The sequence below is a fragment of the Muntiacus reevesi genome, chromosome 8 (genome assembly GCF_963930625.1).
Source record: "Muntiacus reevesi chromosome 8, mMunRee1.1, whole genome shotgun sequence".
Lineage (NCBI taxonomy): Eukaryota > Metazoa > Chordata > Mammalia > Artiodactyla > Cervidae > Muntiacus > Muntiacus reevesi.
The window spans coordinates 54965833-54989425 of record NC_089256.1 but is presented as its reverse complement, the minus strand read 5'-3'; the positions used below and the strand labels follow the sequence as shown (position 1 = coordinate 54989425).

Sequence of the window (23593 nt, the reverse complement as noted above, 5' to 3'; positions counted from 1 at the left end):
CATTGTTATTTTTCTCTAAGATTCCTTTCAACTCTGAAATTCTATCACCACATCTCTTTGTAAAAGTCAAGGCTAAAGATTGAAAGGGGAATGAAGAGAAAATACCCTGATTGTTTTATGCCAAGAAACCTATTTTCTGGTTAAATAGAGGAGGGCAAAGGAAATCAGCATTTATCAGTGCATGTACTTCTGTCATTTCATTTAAGCATAAAAATAACTCTCAGATCTATATTATTGTCTGCCTTTTACAGATGAAAGAACTGAGGCTCTGAGAGACTTAGAGAATTGCCTACAGTTATCCAATTAGTGAGAATTAGAACCTGTGTGTCTGAGCACACAGCTCTTTGGTCAACTCTCGAGTGTTTATTAGACACTGTACCATAAGACCTGAGGACTCACATAGCTAGATTTATCAATGTCTCCTCTTGTATGCTCACACCACACCACCTTAAACTACTATCGCCTTTCCCCTACTTTTCTTTCCAAACCTGCTATTCAAATTTTTCTTGATTTTTCCAAGTTTTGGAGACCCTTTTAAATGCTTGTAACATATTCTTTCTGTCTCTATGGTAATCATAAGTTTTTTAAAAATTTTCTTTTTATTACTGTTGGCCAATATTTTGTCCCTTAGTATTCTTGTACAAGTTCATGATGAATACCTAAACAGCTGAGGAAATGGTTTATCCTGCCCCATACCTAGTGCAGGGTCCTGTACTCAAAATGTGCAGAGTTTAATGAATTACGGATTCATGCTATATCATGTACTGTAGCATTGGTTTTCTAGTTTTCTCATACTTTATCACATGTGTTCAGTCATTCAGTCATGTCTGACTCTTTGAGACCCCATGGACTGTAGCCTGCCAGAGTCCTCTGTCCATGGGATTTCCCAGGCAAGAATACTCGAGTGAGTTGCCATTTCCTCCTCCAGGGGTTCTGCCCAACCCAGGGATTGAACCTGTGTCTCCCAGGTCTCCTGCATTGCAAGCAGATTCTTTACTGCTGAACCACACCAGGGAAGCCTATACTTTATCATATCATTCATTATTGCAAAGGCTATCTCTGCAAACTAGTAAAGTAACTTTATTATTATTTTTTAAATTTTGTGGTCACAAAATCACACAAAGACTGAGGAGTCACAAATTTTAATAAGGTTGAATATCACTGGCTCAGTCATGGAAAAAGACTTTTTTATCCCAATAATACATGGCATTTTGCAGCAAACACAGTGAACGATGACACTGAAGTTCATGCTTGCATATATTGACAGCAAGGCCAGTGTCAAGTGACATAAATGAATTACCTGCAAGAAAGTAGGAAGTTTCCAGGGAAGTGGGCAGCTGCAACGAACTTTGATCTTGAATTCTAAGAGCAGTGAAAAAGTCCAGCTCTTCCTTGATATAATTGGATGACCTTTTATGACTAGTTTACATGTAGGAGATGCCTGCGGTTTTTTCTTGTCCAGCATGTAAGCCCTTATGATTACACAGGCTTCTTCTTTGCCCAATCAATGCTAAAAGCAACAGAAAAGAGAACCAGTCATTTTATAAACTCTGATATCTGAAAATGTTCTTTTCATAGATAACACAGTTCCTTCTTTAAGCCAGTTATGGTTAGATGCTATGGTGACCTAAAATTATGGTTGTGTAAGATTCCGGGCTTTACCATCAGACCATCTGCCCTGTGTTTGACCTTGAACAACTTATGTGGTCTATCTCTACTTTATTCTCATCATCTGTGAAAGGGATAATAAACACATTTCATCTAGCTTTTGGTCGATGTCAGTCAGATGCCAAAACATTTGTTAAGATCCTGGTATGTAGGAATTTTAACCTTTATTAGAATTAACAACTGCAATGATATTCACGTGCATATCCAAATTTATACTGTTTTAGAAACTAGAAGACCTAGGTTGAAATGAACAGTTTTTGGTTTTTATAGAATTTTAAGCCCTCAAAATGCATATTTTTTTTTCTTTCTTACAATAATCTGAGGTAACCAAAGTAAATGTTTTCAGCATCATTTAACATCCTGAGTTTGAGAGGCTGAATGTTTGCAGAGGTCACACAACCAGTGAATAGTGGAGCTGGGACTTGGACTCTAGCTTTCTAACTCCAAGTTGTGTTTTTTCCCCCTTGATCATTCAGTCCACCAACCCTGGTACTGGTCAGTGGCTTCTCCTTCTCTGAGAGTCCTTTTTCTCACCTCTAGAATGAGGAATTTGGATGAGGTGCTCTCCAAGGCATGGTGTTCTGTGAGTCTGTGCCTGTAGAGTGATGACTTAGAGGCACCATGGGAAGCTAAGAGTAGAACTACACTCTTAGTTCCATGGAGGCATCCACACATATGTCATGGCACGAGGAATGTCATAAAATCCAGATACCTGGCAGCCTTCTTGACCTCAGTGAGAATCACAAGTGAGCAGATCCATACGAAGCAGATCCATAAAGATACCTTCTGTGTCCTTACGGATGTGATTTTGCCACATTCTCACAACCTGCAACTGTTTTCCCCTTCTGGATCCAGGTTTTGGGGTGGGAGGAGTAAACAGACACCTGGATTAGGCATGCTGACATTTATTGTTTGGTAAATGAAAAGAGAGATTTTATATGTGTATATACATATATATAAAGGAAGGAAGTTCTTCCTAAAGGAAGCTCTGTAGCACCATTAATCACATAGTAGTATGTGTTAGTTGCTCAGTTGTGTCTGACTCTTTGTGACCCGACCCCGTGAACTAGCCTGCCAGACTCCTCTGTCCATGGCATTCTCCAGACAAGAATACTGGAGTGGGTAGCCATTCCCTTCTACAGAGGATCTTCCCGACCCAGGGATCAAACCCCAGTCCCTGCATTGCAGGCAGATTCTTTCCCATCTGAACCACAGGGAAGTCCCTATTAACCACCATAATATTATACAAAGGAATAAAGGAATAAAATATGTAGCTTGAATTTGGTTTGTTGCATTATGAGTGCATATTTTCTGCTTTCTTCTTTTGAGCTAATTTAGTGCCCATTTGAAGAAGCTTGGCTGTCACTGAAATAGATATAGGAGTTCATTCAGCTTATAGAAATGATGGACACTTGTGAGTGTAATACATACTAAAGAGCACTTTTCTGGAAGATTATACTTCTGTTTTCCAATTCCAGTGTAAGACAATGGCAGGGTTGGGCTTTGAATGGATAAAGTGGGTAATGAAAAGCTGGCTGGCTTTGAAGTCAGAGTTGGATTTGAATCCTAAATACTGATTGTTTAGCCTGCCCAGACTTGGTTTTGTCATCTGTGAAATGGTAAAAAAGTCTGTTCTAGCCATCTGCTTGTTAGACAGACATCTATATTTATATCTACACTTTTATCTATATATTTACTTATAGACATTAAAATAAGATTAAATATATTAAGTCCATGGCTCTTAATATCTGGCTCCTAAAAGGCCTTCTTTATCTTTTCCTCCCTCTTAACTCAGCACTACTGTTACTCCAAAACCTTTCCCCCCATTTTTTTAAAAGTCTGTATTGAGTTTGCTACAATATTGTTTCTGTTTTGTGTTTTGGTTTTTTGGCCGAGAGACATGTGAGATTCTTAGCTCCCCTACCAGGGATTGAAGCTGCACCCCATTGGTTGGAAAGTGAAGTCTTAACCAATGGATCACCAGGGAAGTCCCAGCCTCTCCCCTTTGATGAAACTCAGATAAAACCATGCTGAAGCTGAAGCTCCAATACTTTGGCCACCTGATGCAAGGTGCTGACTCACTGGAAAAGACCCTGATGCTGGGGAAGATTGAAGGTGGGAGGAGAAGGGGACAACAGAGGACGAGATGGTTGGATGGCATTAATGACTCAAGGGACATAAGTTTGAGCAAACTCTGGGAGACAGTGAAGGACAGAAAAGCCTGGCGTGCTGCAATCCATGGGGTCACAAAGAGTCAGACACAACTGAGCAACTGAACAACAACAACAACTACAGCAGATAAAGCCAGATAAAAAGTGGGAATATATCAAGTAGGTGCTTCAGCCGGTCTGAGAAAATCTTTCCCAGTTTGGCCATCAGTGGAGATGGTAAACGCCAGGAAGTAAATGTGATAATTTACTTTAAAACGTTTAGAAAGTTTTCAGATGGAGGAGGAATTAGACTAGTGATAAATTGTGGAGCGTGAACCATCTACATCTGAATCATCTGGATAGTTTGTTAAAGTAGCAGGGCCTACTACTTTAAGGGCCTCTGTACTGAAGTCTGGGAATTGATAGATTAAAATTTTCTATACTGAAAAACAGTGTATTCTAAGACTCCACAGTCATTTTACATAGGTTCAAATTCTGGCTCCATCTGTGTAACACAGGACAAGTTATACAACTTCTCCATATAAAATGAGATAAACAAAGTAGATTACTCATTGGGTGGTTAAAACTAAATAAGTTAATACCTAAGAAGTACCCATAAGACAGACCAGCATAAGTAACCACCCTTTATTTTTCTCAGTGTATAAGGCAGTCTTTAAGATGCCTTGCAAGGCCTCCTATGATTTCTGTTCTGTTTCCTCTCTGACTCAGGGTCCCAGATAACTACATGGCTAGCTCCTTCATCTCCTTGAAGTCTCTGCTCAGTATCTGGTCAGTGAAGGATATTTTGACTGTTTTATTTTTTATTTTTACAATATTTATTTTATTTATTTATTTGACTGCTCTGGGCCTCAGTAGCAGCACTCAAACTCATAGTTGTGTCATGTGGAATCTAGTTCCCTGATCAGGGATTGAACCCAGGCCCCATGTATTGGGAGTCCTAGCCACTAGACCATCAGAGAAGTTCATTGACTGCTTTTATATCATTATAAAATTGCCCCTCATCCTGCTTCCTGTTCCTGCTCCTCGCATTCCTGATCTTACTTACCCTGCTCAACTTTTTCTTTAGTCCATAATAGTTATCACCTTATTGGCTTCCACATGCTATTTAATATATTGTCTATTGTTTAGTGATTAGTGTACTTCCACTGGAGTAAAATCCACAAAGGCAGAGACCTTTATTTTTCTCACTTCTGTATCCTGGGTACCTAGCAAATAGCATCTGCCTAAGTGATGCAAATAGCATCATGAGTAAATGATGAATGAATAAATTATAGTTGTTAGTATTATTTATCCCCGTAGAGTAAAAAGAAGTGGATGGAAATGGATAAGTAAATGAATTACAAACTCAGGTTCAATCCCTGGATCAAAAAGGACACTTGGAGAAGGAAATGGCAACCCCCTCCAGTATTCTTGCCTGAAAAGCCCCTTGGACAGAGAAGCCTGGCAGATTAGAGTTCATGTGGTCATAAAGAGTTGGCCATGAGTGAGTGACTGAACAACAACAAAACAAATATAAAATAATGAAATAACCAATTCTCTAAATATACATACACTTATACATATTCGCCAATGTATGTGTACATGTATATTAGGATATCGACTATATATTTAGAATATTGAAATATAAATTTATATGTGTGCAAAATATGTGTGTATACATAAGTGTGTATATACATGCATTTAGAAATTATCCAAAATTGCCTTGGAAAGCAGAGGTGATTGAGGTGATTCCTTGATGTTAGCGTTACTATGAATAGTTTGAGAGAGATATCAAAGGAAAAATATATATGTGTGTGTGTATTTATATATATACACACACATAAACAGATAACAAATAAGTAAACAGAAAAAATACAAATAATTTCAGGATAAGAAATAAGGGGAAATAGGGGATGAGATGAAAATAATGTGTATATATATATAATATATATATAATATATATAATATATATAATGTATAATATATAATATATATGTATAATATAATATATAATGTATACATATATATATAGACACACATAAACAGATAACAAGTAAGTAAACAGAAAAAATACAAATAATTTCAGGATAAGAAATAGGGAAATAGGGGCTGAGATGAAAATAATGACAACAACAATGTTGGAGGCTATTGGAGAGGGGCAGTTTTAAGTAGAGTAGTCAGGGGTAACATCTCTGAGAAAGTGATGTTTGAGCTAGAAAAAAGATTGAGAAGGAGCCAGGATTGTTCTGGTCATGGTTGAAGTGGCAGGGCCTGGTGAGAGGAAAAGAAGGGCTGGGGATGAGGTCCTCAGATAAGCAGAGACTAGATCAGAGTGGCTTTAGAAGCCAAGGTAAGGGGTTTGGATTGTATGCCAAATGCTGCAGGAAGTTACTGAAAGGGCTAAGGTAGAATGATGACCAGGTTTGACATATTTGAAACCAACAGAGAGTGAAGGAAAATGGAAGAACTTATTTCTAAGGTACAGAAAACAAATTGTTCTGATCTCATGTAGGTTCCTAGAACAAACGAGGATACAATTTACTTTCACTGATGAGTCATTCACAGCCTTTCTTTCCCATTGTAATGTCCAGCAAAACAACAAAAGAAGCAGGTTAAATAGGCAAAATCAGTTTCCTTTTCTTTTTCTCAAAGGGTATCATTATTTTTTCCAAATACACTAAGTAATCAATGGATATGTATGCACTGTTGCTCAATTCAATTCAGCTGGAAATTTTACAGTTCTTGTGTAGGTGTTTTATGTAATCAGTCCCCCAAGACATTGGACCTAGAGCTCTTTCTTTATGAGATTTTAGGTACCATTTTCTGAAATCTGCTCTCCTAAAGGCTGAACATGTGAAAAGCAAATTTAATTCTACCCGAGATCAATTTCTTCTTGCTGGTCTAAAAGTCTAAATGGTACCTAACTCTTCTCTCAAAATGTAGAACTTCTCCATGAAGTCTTTACTGACACATGCATCCGTAAGCTCATACATGTCTCCTAATAATGTAAACTTTACAAGTATTAACTTATCAAAGCCTCAGAATAAGTTTAAGAGGTAGGTGCTGTTATAATCAGCATTTTACAGAAGAGAAAACTGAGGCCAAGGTCACCGAGTTAGTCAGCTGTAGAGTCGAGTTTGAGCTGGGGCAAGCTTAACCATTGTTGCATATTGCTTGCCCTTGATTGTAAGAAGTGACCCTCAATGTTTTATTTATCTCTGCTTGTTCCACTTCACGATGTTTCCTATGAAGGAATAGTTCAATAAATGTATTGAATCAGTGAACAAATGTGTGACCTTTTAAACTGTATTATTTTATTAGCATAGAGTAATAAACATGTGTGTTTTAGACTGCAACAACCTGGGCAGGGTAATGTACTTAATCTCTCTGAGATATGGTAAAATTACTTCACATCTCTCACCCTGTTTCCTCATTTGTGTTATTGGCATAAGGATGTAGAACTTTTTTTAGGATTAAATACGTTTATAAAGTGCTTAGCAGAGTACCTGCAACATAATTAGTACTTAGTCCCCTTAAGCTGCTTTTATTATTTTTGAGCTAAAACAACCTCTCCAAACATGCTTACACATACCATTTAGTTCTTCAGTTGCACTAGTTTTATTAACTTCCTTTAAAAACCACAGCCCCAAATCCAATCATATAATCAGTGTATAATTTTGTTCCAGGACCCATTCTGGTACCTTGCCCTCAGCAAGACACATCAGTAGGTGGAAGGGCCAGTCATGAGGAACAGTATGGGGTAAAGGTGCTGTAGGTCTGCCTTGATTCTATCCTCCAAACATCCTTTCAGGCGGCACTTCTAATCCTGCCCATCTCCAGCCAAACCTGACTTGATGTAAAATTATTTTATCTTCCAGTGATGGCCCCAGAGCGTTCTGGGTGACTAAGGAAAAACAGCCAAAGACTCAAATTTTGCCCCTGATAACACTTAATGAGGCTAATTTATACAACTTGCCAGGCGTTTAGGACCTCTTGCTAATCATTATCACTAGTATTGATCCAATGCTTCTTGTGTGCCAGGAGCTGTGCTGAGTGCTTTATTTCCATGATCTCACTCAATCCTTTCTCAAACGCATGTGAGTTTTAAATTTTAGTTGTGAACTACAGGAAAAAATTTTCAAGTGCCAGAGTTGCCTCCTTGTGTGTATTGGGAGCTGTAATGATAAAAACAAATATTTCTTACAAGTGCTTTTTGCCACATTTTTCTTCCAAGGCAAACTGAGCAGGGTTGTAACACCTTTAGAGTCTCCTGGGACCTTCCCTGCAGTGAAGAGGTGTTTGGCAGAGAAATGAGGCAAGGGCTGTGGGGGAAGGCGAGAAGCTTCATTCTAGTTGACAGTTTATTTCACCCTGGAAGAAGCTGGCAGCAATGAACTCCGTCCTATTTTGTTGGCTGCCTTTACTTGCTTCTTGGTAGGAAACCAATGTGGTGGGGATGTATAATGACTTTCTTTTCTGCTTTCTTTATGAGATATTTAAAAAGGTGTGATTTTTATGGTCCCACGTCTCCCAAATTTGGTGATTTCCTTGGAGCAAAGGTACACAAACACTAGAGAACAGTACCTGAATCATAGTTGACACTCATTACACATGTGTTGAATAAATGCATGACAAAATAAAAACAAAAAATCCTTTTTTTTTCTGAGAATGGGTGCTACTATGGGATTTTTAAATGGTGAAATCTCAATAGCTGTTACATTTTTTGTTTTTGTTTTAAAAGTAATTTCAAAAGATTATTCTAAAATATGTAACATTACTTAATATTGGTGATTCAGGACAGTTTATTGGATGGACTATAATTCCTTTAGAATTTAGTGAGGTGAGATCATTTACTTGTATACTAAATGGCCTCAAACTGGTATCCTTTAAATTTGTATAATCTGATTTTCATAAATTTTCTCTTTCATTGTCTGCTATTATTTCTTGTTTTTAGCATGTCTTACTCTACCAGTTATCTTTCTATGCTCTGTACAGTTAGCTCTTTCTGCTTTTCTATAGGCTAGGGAGCCAACTAATGAGTTTTACTAGAACCATGTATAAGATAAGAATAAATAGTGTTGGATTCAGACTGGTGAGGTTCTTCTTTAAGGGAAAAGAATGGAAAGGTAAGGTGTCTTAGAAATAATCTCCATATAAGTGAGAGAATGCCATACACAGTAGCATTAGTTCTTCCTTGCCCATGTTATTAGAAAGGAATTGGTTGTATGGATAATTCATTTACTCTTTTGAATACTAAGCAGTGTTTGAGATCCTTCTGTAGTTAAAACCCTGATGAGATTTGAAGATTCAATTGCAACTGCATAAGCACAACTCCAGAGGAATAAGAATTTATAGATCATTATGAAAGAAAGATGCACCAGAGGTTGTATTGATAATGTAACTTGTATAATAGTTTAGCCTAAGGGTCTATAATGTAACTTTTAAAAGATATGTGGTAAAATATTTTGATGTTTTGACGGAAGAAGCAGCTGTGTCACTCAGGAAGGGGTTTATGAGGAAGTGGTATTTGAAGTGAATCTTGAAGTGATGGACAGGTTTTGGACACAGAGAGATTGGTGAGGAGGAATGACGGATGATGTATGCGTTAGGGACGGACAAGGGAAGCAGAAATGATATGGATGAATGGTGTGGAATATGGAATTTATCATAAGGGTTAGCCTCACAATGGTGGGAGAAGCGGGGCAAAGAAAGCCCCCAAAGAAGATGGTTGGTGGGTCACTAGGGACCCTGCGAAGGAGCCAGTAAAGTAATCCGTTGCCTCTGCCTGTGATAGGCAGGCTGTCAGGAAGAAATGCCGTGAAATGGAAGAAAGCCACCTGGAGCCCGTGGGACAAACTACACTGCAGCCCTTAACTGTCTTGCTGCATATCTAACTATACTGTGTGGGTGCCCTGTGGACCGACCTGATACTCTTATCCTTGGAGCTTCATAAATACCTGGCCTTGGGCAGGAAGAAATTGAAGGAGGGATCTGGCAGGAGCGGAGGGAGCAGTGGACCTATCTGCAGCGCCCACCCAGGAGGTAACGTGCAGTAACGTGCATGAGACGCAGTGGTACCCAGGTACCTAGACAGAGCCTCCCAAAGCAACTTCTGCTGCTTTACTTCTCCCCTGCAAATCCCACGCACATTTCCTTTTGGCCAGCCCTAATTCACAACCATACAGAGAAGATGATTCTGAAAAACTTAATTTCAGTTGAACTAATCTGATGAAATTAAAAACCACAAATGATACTACAGATAAAGGAAACATGGTGAAAACATAAAGCAAAGGAAGGAATCGGGCACCTTACTGGTCAGAGCCCAGTATGACCAGGAGATGGGTATATGTACATTGGGGTCACTGGAGATCAGACTTAAAAAAGGTGAGTAGAGGCTATGTTTTGAGGACTTTGCATACTCAGTTGAGGAATTTGTGTTTAATCCTGTGAGGCAGGGAGAAGCACTGAATATTCTTGAGCAAGAGAGGGAAATAATCAGACCTGTGTTTTAGATTGGTCTGGCAATTAGTGTCAAAGCATTGGACCTTAGAAAGGGAATAGATGGGGCAATGAATGAACATTATATTATAATAATCCAAGCAAGAAAATTTACATTCCGAGAGCTCTCTTCTGTTCTCACCAAAAGAGGTGACTCAGAGTCATCATAAGAGGTTGTTCAGGACCATCCTGAGAATAAAAAGTGTTTGTGTACATTGCAAGCCAAGCCAGTTTGATCTATGGCTAATATTGTCAACTGTAATGTCCCTGTGGCATACAAGATAACTGTCCTTTAAAACTTCCTAATGCTTCTGTTGTGGTGTGTGAAGAGCAAGAGAACATGTGTATGTAGTTGGAAATGAAATCAGCTTAGCAACCACATCAGTGTCATTTTGAGAGGAAGATGCTGTAATTTATTTATTTTCACTTAGTAAAATAATGTTTTTCAGTTTTATCGAGTGGTAATAGGAGTGTTCCCATATGTCGGTCCAGTGCCTAACAATTTGCAAACCACTTACATGTCCATTATCTCATTTGATTTGACAACAACTCTGCAAGGTCAATTTGGTCTGAATTAGTATAAGTGAGAAAACCGAAGCTCAGAGTTGGTGATGACCCTCGAGTGACCTCTTAGCCCTGATGATTCAAGAGCACTCACTGCAGGTCCATAGATTCAATGGACACCTTTCTGTCGCTCATCCTTTCATTTCACCCTGTGCACCACTGCCTGCTAATCTTCTTGGGACACATCTCTGGTTTGACTGTGTCTCTGTTCTAAATCTGTCCAGAGTTTTTGCACTTCATTGACTTCAAGGTCTGTTTCCATCTGGAGAGCAGGCTCCTTGTAACCCAGGTGTTACAGTCCCAGCTGTCTGACACCTCACCCTCCTGCAGGATTTTTACTGTCTTCCCCTCAAAGCACAGAACACCAAACATAGGGCAAAGAGGAAAGCCTCCTTTACAAAGCTATACCTGAGCAGGTACCTTAGCATCCTGAGGAGATGCACACAATCTGAATTAGGCCATTCCATAAATCTTCCCTAACAGTGGTTCCAAGCACATATTACTGCATGTTTAACAGTATCTCCTGGCTTTTTACTTGTCAAAACACAGCAGATCTCAGTCACTTATCTTGACATTTAAAGCACACACTTACACTCAGTACTGTATGACTGAGATTTCAACAGTGAGAAGCAAGTGCATACAAAAGCTATAACCTCCATCGGTGTACCCCTTTGCAGTGTTCTGTTCTCCTCGAGGGGTCCCTATGGCATAGGGTGACAGCTTCAGGTCCTATACTTCAGGTCATCTAGGGTTATTGCTGTTATTAATGCCCAGGCATTAATAACACACCAGGGAGCAGGAGGAGGTGTACAGAAATCAAGTTTTCTAGCTGTCATTAAAAGGAATACTTGCAGGAGCTCTCTGAGAATACTGAATCATACAATCAGAGAGACTAAACCTCTGGCTTTGCAAATAGGCTGGAAAAGGATGTCCCTGGTTTAGAGTCGGTCAAACCTGTCTTCACCTGGCCTTCCGAGTTCTAGTCCAGTGTACTTTCTGCTCTAATATACGGCTTCTCCTGCTTTGGTTCTCCCACGTGAGCATTGCCCTCATTTCTCTCTGCACAACAGGTGGGTTTTCTGCTTCCTGACTTTGCTACACTATATAAGGGAACATTTAGGAGAATTGAAAGCTAGACTGCTAGTAATGAGAAAAATATAATTATAGCTAAGGAATTGGAATGGTTACTATGTGCTGGGTGCCTTATAAAAGTATCTCAGGTGATCCTCATACCTCTAATTCCAGGAGCTATCTCACTGACCCCGCCCACAGATAAGGAAATTGAGACAGTCTGGCTAAGAAGCTTATACAGCCACTGGGGATTGGAGGCCTGGTCTCTGGGATTCCAAAGCCCATGCTGAAGCCAGATGCTTTGTCCCACTGGGATGCAGTGTCCCCTCTATCCTGGGACCTCATCACATTGCTTACGCACACATGAGCATCTTGTAAATGATGTTTAATTGCTACACTGATCAGTCTGACAATTTCCTAGATACCCAGCTTGGGTGAGCTAGTTCACTGGTCATTTCTGGCCTCTTATTGCTTTCCATTCTCCTTTTTCAATTTCTTTTCAAGTCCAGGTAGCATAGAAAGTGACTTAATGAGTTGATGCCACTTCTTTCTGTTTTAATGGCGTTTTCATTTCCTCAGTATGCTTTTCTCACTTTGAGGTTTGGAGAGGTGAGTAGGGGAATAAGAACTTTCCAAAAGCCCTAGTCTCCCACCTTTGGGAACTCTGTGGAGGCTTGAAAATGATGCTTTCAGATACTGGAAATACTGGGTTAAATGTCCAAAGGTTTCTATCGAAGCGAGAGGCACGTTCTTGACATGGCTCCAGAGACCTAACCAGAACAGGTAGGTAGAAATTCCAGGGGATCAGAGTCTTTTTTCTTTTTTTTTAGGGGATCAGAGTCTTGCTTGACATAACAAGATGCGTGTACCATTCAGGTCCCATGAAAAGTGAACTGGTAATGATTTCACCATCACTAGAGATATTTAACCATCGCCCCCTACCCCCACATCCACTTGGCAAGCATATTACAGGGAGAATTGAATATCGGAAAAAGAAGTTTGAATTGAAATGACATTTGAGGGCCTTTCCGGCTTTGAGATTCTTGAATTCACTTAGAAACTATCTTGGGAATAAAGGTTTGTCCTTGTTATAATGAACACCATCTAGTGATATCGCCTCCTCCCTCCCCACTGTGCTTCCCCCGTCTGAACAACTACTCGATTTAAGAAGGGGACTCAGGATGAGGAAGGATGTGGTTTCCTCCCGCTTGGCAGCACTTCGTGCCAGAATGGAAGCTTGTGTCTGTGCCTGGCACGGATCCGTGGGGCCCTCTTACCAGCCCGGTCGTGTCTGTGACCAGAACACGTGGGAGATGCACTTCCGTGTAGAAAAATCTCCCCCTGGCTGCCAGCTCTGGATTTTTGTTTTTCAATTACTTATGAATGCGGACTTGCCTAGGGCAGACCTCTTGGAAGAACTAAGACACACCCTGAAACAAGTCTGAATCAGATCAGACAAGCTTCCCCTGCAAAAGAATCCCTCTGCAGTTGGCAGCATGTGAGAAAGTGTCTTTGAGAGCCTTTTCTTCTTGTCATTTCAAAGGAGAGCCGCTTGCAGGCCAGGATGACGGGCGTGCAAGGCTCCTGCCCCCACCCCCATTTTCTTTTATTTAAATTTTTTTAATTGGCTTACTACTAATCTGGAAGTTGTGCCGTTCAGAATGGATAATTGATTTAATGTCAGAATTGAGACAGTACCTCTGTTCTTGAAAGAAGGAGTGTTAGAATGATAGAAAGTGTCCAGGAGTTGATTAACAGATTGGATTTGAAAGAATAAGAAGAGAATTACCAAAACTGGCAGTGGGTCATTCAGACGGGTACTGTGTGTAAGAATGGACAGTGCTTTTCAATTAAATGAGATGATCTTGCCCCTCAGGACTTAAAAAGACTTTACCAATGTCCAACCCAGTTCAGCTTTTTTTTCCTCAAAGAATTGCTATAGCTAAGTATGCTTTGAGCTTCCCTGTGGTTCAGATGGTAAAGAATACACCTGCAGTGCAGGAAACCCAGGTTCAAGCCCTAGGCCAGGAGGATCCCCTGGAGGAGGGCATGGCTACCCACTCCAGTATTCTTGCCTGGAGAATTCCACGGACAGAGGAGCCTGGCAGGCTACAGTCCATTGGGTCACAAGCAGTTGGACACAGCTTAGAGAGTAACACTGTTCTCAAGTATGCTTTGCTGAAATCTATTATAATTGGGTATCTCACACTATGAAGTCATATCCCTTAAGAGGAGGCTTCAGGAACTCTCAGCTGTCTGGTCAGGCCAACCCCACTGTCCTTAGGAAATAAACACATTGAAAACGTCATAGCTGCAAGAGTGTCTTGGGATCTGGTCCCACACTGCCTGGGGGTAGCTTGGCCAAGATTCATGCATACACCATACATCTTAACAAAGTTGTGGGAAGAAAACACAACTTCAGCTCCCCTGGCAGTGGGCTCTTGGCTCCTGGGCCCAAGTAGCTGTCGTCCCTTGACATAGGACCATTGCTTGATTAGAAATGACATTTCCTGGGATATAAATGGGATATTATTTTATGGGATAGTTATGTTTCTTAGTAATTTTTCAGAATTGGAAGGCAGCATGGCTTCACCAGAGAAAAGCTTGAATTGGGAATCAAAAGCCATCTTCTCACATTTCACAAGTGAACTATTGACCTCAGGAAGGTCATCTCTCCTTTCTGGGCTTCTGCTTCCTGAATAGTATCCCAAATAAAATTGTTTGACTTCCAAGGCCCTTTCTAACTTTCTAGAAGTCACCTTGATAAGAAGATAGACAAGGAGGGGGATAATTTAAAAAAGAAACAATTAAGAATAGGGTAAGCCTTAGGAAAATCTGTCCTCTATTTGAAATGGAGAAACTCTTTTTGTTGCAACAAGCATTTACTGCAAATACAGGAAACTTCATCTGTATAGGTATTGGATAATACGGGTATTCGGATTTCCCCTTTGCTGAGACCTGACTAGAAATATGAATCATAGCCACAGGAAAGCTTAGAAATCATCAAGTTTAAGTCATTCGTTTTACACGTAACCCCAAGGCCCTCATCCAGAGTTACAGGGAGACCTGAACTACTTCCTTCTTGGGCAGTTCCCTTTCAAATGCATTGCCTGTTCAGTTTATTTAGCAATGATAAGTCTTTAGGAAAAGAACCAGGCCAGATTCTCAAAGTTGATTTCTTCCAAATAATAGTTTGGTGACTGGAAGAACATGCTGACAAAGAGATTTGATTTATGTGTATGACTTATTTCTCCCATGATAAACATCTTGTACATAAGTTGCCTTTTATGCAACTCTCTGGCTGACATATAACACCTTTCTTTCTCTTAGGTTTAGAAGGTCTCTTTTCCTTGAAAAACTGTATCTTATAACTCACCTTCAGTTCCCTATGAGGGCCATTCACCTTGACAATTCTGATTATAGTGTTTCTTAAGGTTGTACCTCAGCTGAAAAAACTTAGTTTTTTCTAGGATGTGAAGCATTATGAAAAGTTAAGTTTTCAAGTCCTAATTATGAATATTTTAATCATGAGACAGCCACAAACATGGGATGAGATTCAATGTACCCTGGATTACTTTGGCCACCTGATGCCAAGAGTGACTCTGCAAAAGACCCTGATGCTGGGAAAGATTGAAGGCAAAAGGAGAAGGGAGTGGCAGAGGATGAGATGGTTAGATAGCCTCACTGACTCAGTGGGCATGTATGAGAGAGTGCTTAGTCGCTCAGTTGTATCCGACTCTTTGTGACCCCATGGACAGTAGCATGCCAGGTCCTCTTTCCATGGAGATTCTCCAGACAAGAATACTGGGGTGGGTTTGAGCAAACTCTGGGAGATAGTGAAGGACAGGGAAGCCTGGCTTGCTGCAGTCCATGGGGTCGCAAAGAGTTGGACACAACTTGGCAACTGAACACACACACATTCTGGATTATAGATCTGATTATCTAACAGGCTGGCCTTGGATCAGTCATGTTATCTTTGTATTTTTGTTTTTCTGCCTGTCACGTGAGGTGGTTACCCCAAGGTCTTCCACAGGTCTTCTAGGATCAAAGATCTTATAACTTTTAATATTAATGGTATGTTTTTCTAAAGTGTATTCCATACAACACAGTTAGCTGTCTTATAATGAGTATCCTGAGAAATTACACTTCTAATTAATAAGTCAAGACCATCATTTGTGCATCAATTATTTTTTACCATGCATAATGATGTCCCCAGCACCTACTGAAATATTTAAGGCTCCAACCCTGTGTGGCCTCAGACTTCCATAACACTGTTTTTTATATTTCTTTTTGCTTTTCAGTTCTTTTGTTTGCATTTTTTTGTAATCTTTTGGTAATTTAATGGTAACATTTTGAAGGAAAACTGTATTTATTTATTTTGGCTGCACCTTCTGACTTGCAGGATTTCAGTTCCCTAGCCAGGGACTGAACATGCACTCCCTCAGCAGTGAAAGGTTGGAGTTCTAACCCACTGGATGGCCAGGGAATTCCTCCTTTTTTTTAATACCTCAACTTTCTCACTGCCATTAACAAGCCTACTTATAAAAAGATTTGCCTTCCATCCAAATTTGCTGCTCTCTGTGCTTTGGCCTAAAGACTCAGGTAACCAAGTTGTTAGAGTGAAGATAAGAGTAATGTACTATAAGCAAAGTTGACTGTGTTTTTTTTGGTTGATGCAGAACTGTTTCTGGTTGCTATCTAGAGCACCATTACTGGTTCTGGAGTGTTTACTTGGTGGCTGACACTGAGTTACCAACTGCTGAGGTATAATTATATGCCTTTGATCCCGTGTGTTTTGCTTTCCTCCTCTTTTAGAGATTATGTTTCTTAGCCATTGGAATCATTTCAGATTTTACTGTGGTCTTCTGGGTAGAAGCTAGGGACCTTATGGACTTTTTTTTTTTTTCCATTAATACTAAAATCACCATAAGCCTAAGTATGGTATGAGAAGAGCAAATTTTTTAAAAATAATCAAAATGTCATCAATAGGAAAATGGTTAAATAACCCATGGTATAACTGGTTAATAGAATTGTATCTAGCCATTAAAAGGAACAAAATATAATTTTATAAACTGGTGTGAAATATGGGAATGATATATTGTTAAATAAAAAAGCAGTTTGTGGGCTCACAAGATTTGATTTTTGTAAAAACAAAAGTTATGTATAAAAAAATGGAAAAATCTGAATCTAGGAGTTACAAGTGCATATGTTGGCAGTGGGTTTAATTAAGGCTGAAAAGAAAAGAGAAGGCGACACAATGTTTCTCTTCCTATCCAATATGAGTTTTTAAAAGGTTATAATAAGGACTTCCCTGGTGGCTCAGACAGTAAAAGTGTCTGCCTACAATGAGGGAGACCTGAGTTTGATCCCTTGGTCAGGAAGATACCCTGGAGAAGGAAGTGGCAACCCAATCCAGTGCTTTTGCATGAAAAATCCCATGGACGGAGGAGCCTGGTAGGCTACAGTTCATGGGGTCACAAACAGTCAGACACGACTGAGCGACTTCACTTCACTAATAGGATTATAGATCAATTCATCGTCAACACTGTAGTATTATAAAAATTTAAAAGCATATAGCACAGTTGAAAATATTACAGTAAACACTCATATAACCACCACCTGGATTATGTGGTTCGTAATATATATTCTCTGCCTTATTACTTACCTATCCATTTATTCAGGCTTCCTAGGTGACTCAGTGGTAAAGAATCTGCCTGTCAATGCAGGAGATGCAGGAGACGTGGGCTCTATCCCTGGGTTGGGAAATCCCCTGGAGGAGGAAATGGCAATCCTCTCCACTATTCTTACCTGGGAAATCCCATGGACAGAGGAGCCTGGTGGGTTAGAGCCCATGCGGTTGCAGAAAGTCGGACACAACTGAGCGACTGAGCAAAAACACACATCCATTTATGTATTTATGGGTTATATTTATGTGTTCTAGTATCTTCAGACTTATTTAAGGAGTTGACCTCTTACTAAATGAGATTCATTGTCTATCCCACAGAGCCACAATGCCATATTCACAGATTTTACTGATTTGGACAGACACAGAAACAAATACTGATAGAGGATTTATTAGACACCCTTACCTTAGGTACCTTTATCTTTTTTTATTAGTAATAATGTTGGCAGAAGAGGCAAGGAATTTGCCCATTAGGGTTAGGCAACTTGTTTGAATATCCTAGGCATCTTGTGGATTCCCTTGCCCTGAGTGACCATGCATTGACTGTGTGCTATGCCTTTCCATGCAGGCATCAGTGCAAACCCTAGCCATTCTTCTAGCCCCATTTAATTTCTTTTTCCAGCACAGTATATTATGAAGTATTTCTGGAAATTGTCAGTTTTAAAAAAATAAGTACAAATTATTTGTGATTCCACTGAACCACTGCTTAATTTTATAGTTTTGAATACCTGTCCCGTAAGAAGCTTGGGGCAGATAACATTTAGTTTTGGTTCTACACAAACTCATTTGATGAAAAGGCATTCAGCTGCTGATGGGCTAGGATTTGCAGAAGGCAGTTACATTAAAAAAACAATAATGATTTATTATATTTTATTTTTATTATATTTTATTTTAATTTTAATTTTATTTTATTATATATTTTATTATATTTAATTATTTATATTTTAATTATAAATATAAAAATATGGAATATGAATAACATTAGACCAGACCTAACTTCTAGAATGTATCATTCTGCGTGCTTTATTTTAACAGGTAGAATTTGCCTTATTGGTGATTAAATGTACGCACCCTACCCAAAAAAATGGGCTTACTTGGTGACTCAGTGGTAAAGAATCTGCCTACAATGCAGGAGATCTGGGTTCAATCCCTGGGTTAGGAAGAGCCACTGGAGAAGGAAATGGCAACCTGCTCTAGTATTCTTGCCTGGAAAATTCTACGGACAGAGGAGCCTGGAATGCTACTGTCCACCGGGTCTCAAAAGAGTCAGATATGACCTAGCGACTAAACAACAAAAAACACCCCAAAGGGGAAATCCATATAACTCCATAATTTTCCCCTGGTTTGTCATAAACGGCCCACTTCCCATAATTCCTTGTCTGCTCCCCTTCAGATTACCCTCTAGTCTTATAGATATCTTGTATTCTTCTAAATAACTCTTGCACTTTTGCTTTTTGCTTCTTGCACTTTGCCCAACTTATTTTTTTCTTTTACCATTCCTTCTCCTCTTTCCTTCTGTCCCTTCCTCTCCACTCCCCAACTCTCCTCTGTGTGATCTCTCTGGTCCTCACCACCTACAAAGACACATCTGTTCCCTCTGCCTCTCCACCTGTTTCAGCTCAGGGTCTTCTATATGAAACTTCTCTAAACCTATGAGCTAGAAGGAATCACATCTAACTTTAGGTTCACGTGGTTATTTATTTACAATTACATTTTATGCCTTACGCTGTTGCTTCTCATCTACATGTGGTCTGGTGAGCAGCAGCATCAGCAACCTCTGGGGGTGAACTAGAAAGATAGAATTTTGGGTCCTACCTACCCTAAACTTGCTGATTCAGAGTTTCTACTTTACCAATATCTGCAGATCATCTTTATACACATTACTATTTGAGAAATAGCTTCTCCGAACTTATATCTAGCTTTGCTTTTCACTTGATTGTTTTCAAGTAGTGAATTCTGATAGATTCAGTCTTGGGATCAGGGACTGTGTCTTCCTCCTCTTTCATCTGCAGGGCATGAGGGATGGCTTTGCATGCAGGAGTGTCCCTTCAGTGTGGATTGTTGAATGAAAGCCTGTGATTGCAATGAGAAGGGTATGTGAGGGAAATGTGTATGTGAATTCAGGGTATTTCCATGATTCTTGTCAGTGAGATGTCTTTCAAACTGTCTCATTCTTGTCATTGGGGGTTGGGTTTTACAACCCTTGGTCCACAGGGGCTTACCCCATTATCAGACCTGTTTCCTCCTTTCACTTCTTTCAGAACTGCCACAATGACATGGAGTATTGGAGCTTTCAGAAGCTCATGGGAACTACTGCTCAAGGAATTGCTTTTAAAGCACAGAGAAACACTTTGTATCTGTATTTTATTAATAGAGCTGTATTTGTACAACTGACATAACTGTGTATTTGTGTCAAGAATTGGAAGCCTGACCACAAGCTAGAGTAAGGTTCAGAATCAGATTTTGGTGTATTCGGTCTCAGGAAAATAATGTGTCAGTTGATTATATTTGTTTTATGAAAATTTAGAAAAGGAGAAGCTTCATAATTTGGAAAAGGCCTTTTACACCTCCTTTTATAGATTCTCTTCAGATGTTTCTCCCACCGTCACTATTCTTCCCCATTTGCCTAGAGTTATTATTTTTCTTCTTGTCTGTCACTTCTGTCTTCTCTTCTAGTCACGATAGATTTGTTTTGTGGTTCTCTCATTCATTCCACTCATTATTCCCATACTGAAAACTTCTGAATTGTATATGTGATGAAGTCTCTGGTCCTTCACAAAAATGTAATTAATAAAATTATAAAAATATAAATATATAAAATAAACAAAAATATACAACAGTAAACCAAATAAAAATATTAATTATGTAATAACAAAATTAAATAAAATAGTATAATAAAATAAGTACAAATAGCATAATTATAAATAATATAAATATAAATACTATTACTATAAATTAAATAAGATAAAGTAAAAATAAAATAAATTACTAAATAGTACGTATTTTTGACTCATGTAAGAACAAACCCAATGAAAATCTGCCTTTTTTCTCCTGCTATTAAAAAGTAATTTGAATACGTCATGCCTGTTAAATCCATTTTTTTTACATCATTAAGATAAAATTGTTTGAACACTTCTTTTGACTTATAGTCATTAATTTATTTAGGGGATATTTTCTAAGTCTGTGCTCTCTATATGGCATTGTAATTAATGAAAAATGAATTATAAAAGAGAAAACAAAATTTGCTTTTCCTTCAAGTCTTTAAAGTGCTCATGATAAATAGAAGTGAGACGTGTTTAAGAATAGTCATAATACAATATACAATAAGATAGATATTGACAAACATTTAACAAAATTGTCATAGAACTTTTATTTAGAGAAATCCAGAAGGTATTGGATATGCGGAAATGGCAGAAAGTTTTTTAGACTAATGAGGGACTAACTTCTCTGAATTATGATGATTATTATTCACATTCATATTCTCATTCTCCCTCTTTCTCTCATTCTTTTCTTTCTATGTCACTGTTTCCTTCCAACTCTCCCTTATTTCTTCCCTCCTTCACAAGGTCTCTTTTTACCTTTCTTAACTTTTGTCTTCACAGTTTTTTGTCTTTGGTGGACCAGTGTCTGATATCTGTTATGAAGTTGAAAGCCTCGAAAGTCACAGAGTTCTTATTTTGGAAACCATTCCACAACCCTTTTCACGAGCTGATCTACAAGGAAATTCCTACCTGTCTTGGATGTACAGTTAATCATTTATTTGTTTTCACAGATATGAATGTGTGTGTGTGTGTTAATCTGTGACCCCTTTGGCTCCTCTGTCCATGGGATTCTCCAGGCAAGAATACTGGAGTGGGTTGTCATTCCCTTCTCCAGAGGATCTTCCTGATCCAGGGATCAAATCCAGATCTCCAGCACTGCAGGCTTCCCTGAGCCACCAGGGAAGCCCATAGATATGAATATTCTTTTTTTATTTTAAGATCTGCTTGCCTTTTCTTCCAGAAGTCCAACTGGCTCTTTCTTCAGGTTTTCCTGCCAGTTTGTAATAAAAATTAGTCTCTTTTATGTCTGTGTTTTAGGGTTTCTTCTTTATTTTAGTGAAAATTATGCTATTGGTTTAGGAGATGTTGGGAGAATATAATTAAAAACAAAGCCTCTCAACTCAGAAATCCTCTCCACAAAGGTAAGAAAGAAAGAAAACACTCTTATAACTGAACAAGCATTAAAAATAGATGAATCTCATGCTATCCACTAAGAGACTGCAAAAACAGAAAGAAAGAAATCTCAAACATTTATATAATCAAGTGGTCTATTGTGTGTATGTTTTCAGGATAAACAATGCCTTGTTCTCAAATAAGAGGACTTCATAGTATCATTTGTTACACACAGTTCATCCTGACATTACTTGGTAATGGGACTGACTGTTAGTTAATTGGCTTCATTCAAAGGAAAACATTCTCATATCTTTAATTTTTAAATTATCATTTATTGTGGTAAGAAGACTTAGCATAAGATCTACACCCTTGACAAAAATTTAAATCTGCAACACATTACTGTTGACTATAGTTCAATAATATACAGCCGTTCTCTAGAACTGATACATCTCTCTCTTAACTGAAATGGTTTGCCCATTGATTATGGACTCCCATTTCCCCATCCCCCAAGGCCATGGCTACTACCATTCCACTCTTTGGTTGTATGAATTTAACTATTTTTGATAACTCACATAAGTGGAGTCATACAATATTTGTCTTTCTATGACTGGGTTATTTCACTTAGCATAATGTCCTCAAAGCTCATCCAAGTCCTCAAAGCTCATCTATTGCAGAATTGTCTTTTTTAAGGCTGAATAGGATTCCATTGTTTGTATTTATACAACAATTTTCTTTATCCATTCATCTGTAGATGGACATTTAGTTTTTTTCCACATTGTGGCTATTGTGAATCCTGTTGCAGTGAGTATGAGAGTGAGCTGATTTCAGTTTGTTTGGATCAATACCCAGAAGTGGGATTGCTGGGTCTGACAAGGAGTGGTTTTGCAACCCTAGTGCAACTGACAAGGGATTAATCTCCAAATCTACAAACAGCTTTCCATAGTGTTAGTCACTCAGTTGTGTCTGACTCTTTGCCCACCCCCACCCCCCCATGGACTTTAGCCCACCAGGCTCCCCTGTCCATGGAATTCTCCAAGCAAAAATACTGGAGTGGGCGGCCATTCCCTTCTCCAGGGGATCTTCCTGACCCAGGGATCAGACTTAGGGATAGAACCCCTGTCTCCTGCATTGTAGGCAGATTCTTTACTGTCTGAGCCATTAGGGAAACTCCACAAACAGCTTATGTAGTACAATAAAATAAAAATAATAATCCAATTAAAAAAATGGGCAGAAGACCTAAATAGACATTTCTCGAAAGAAAACATACAGATGACCAAGAACACATGAAAAGATTCTCAACATCACTAATTATTAGAGAGTGACAAATCAAACCTACAATGAGGTATCACCTCATACCAGTCAGAATGGCCATCATCAAATTCTACAAACAGTAAACGCTAGAGAGCGTGTGGAGAAAAGGGGACACTTCTATACACTGTTGGAAAATAAACTGGTACAGCCACTACGGAGAACAGAATGGAGGTTCCTTAAAAGACTGAAATATAGAGTTACCATATGATTCAGCAGTCCCACTCCTGCACATATATTCTGAGAAAATCATGGTTCAAAGTACACATACTTCTTAATGTTCATTGCAGCACTGTTTACCATAGCTAAGGCATGGAAACAGCCTAAATGTCAATCAGCAGAAGAATGGATAAAAAGAGAAATGCTACATATATACAGTGGAATATTACTCATCCATTAAAAGGAATGAAATAATGCCATTTGCACCAACATGGATGGGTCTGGGGATTACCATACCAAAGTTAAGTAAGCCAGACAAAGACAAATATCATATATTA

The 23593-nt window shown here is 38.9% G+C and overlaps 1 protein-coding gene across 3 annotated transcripts in view; it reads left to right on the top strand.

Annotated features, from left to right (window-relative positions):
* The window catches only part of IL1RAP (interleukin 1 receptor accessory protein), a 139529-nt gene that overhangs the window by 4629 nt on the left and 111307 nt on the right, over positions 1–23593 (top strand). Inside the window, exon 1 of one of the 3 annotated variants that reach the window (XM_065942265.1) lies at positions 10062–10202. The exons of the other annotated variants lie outside the window; for them this stretch is intronic. The gene's annotated coding sequence lies outside the window, so the exon portion shown is untranslated. Of the gene's footprint in view, positions 1–10061; positions 10203–23593 lie in introns of those variants that run through there. 3 annotated transcript variants of the gene reach the window in all.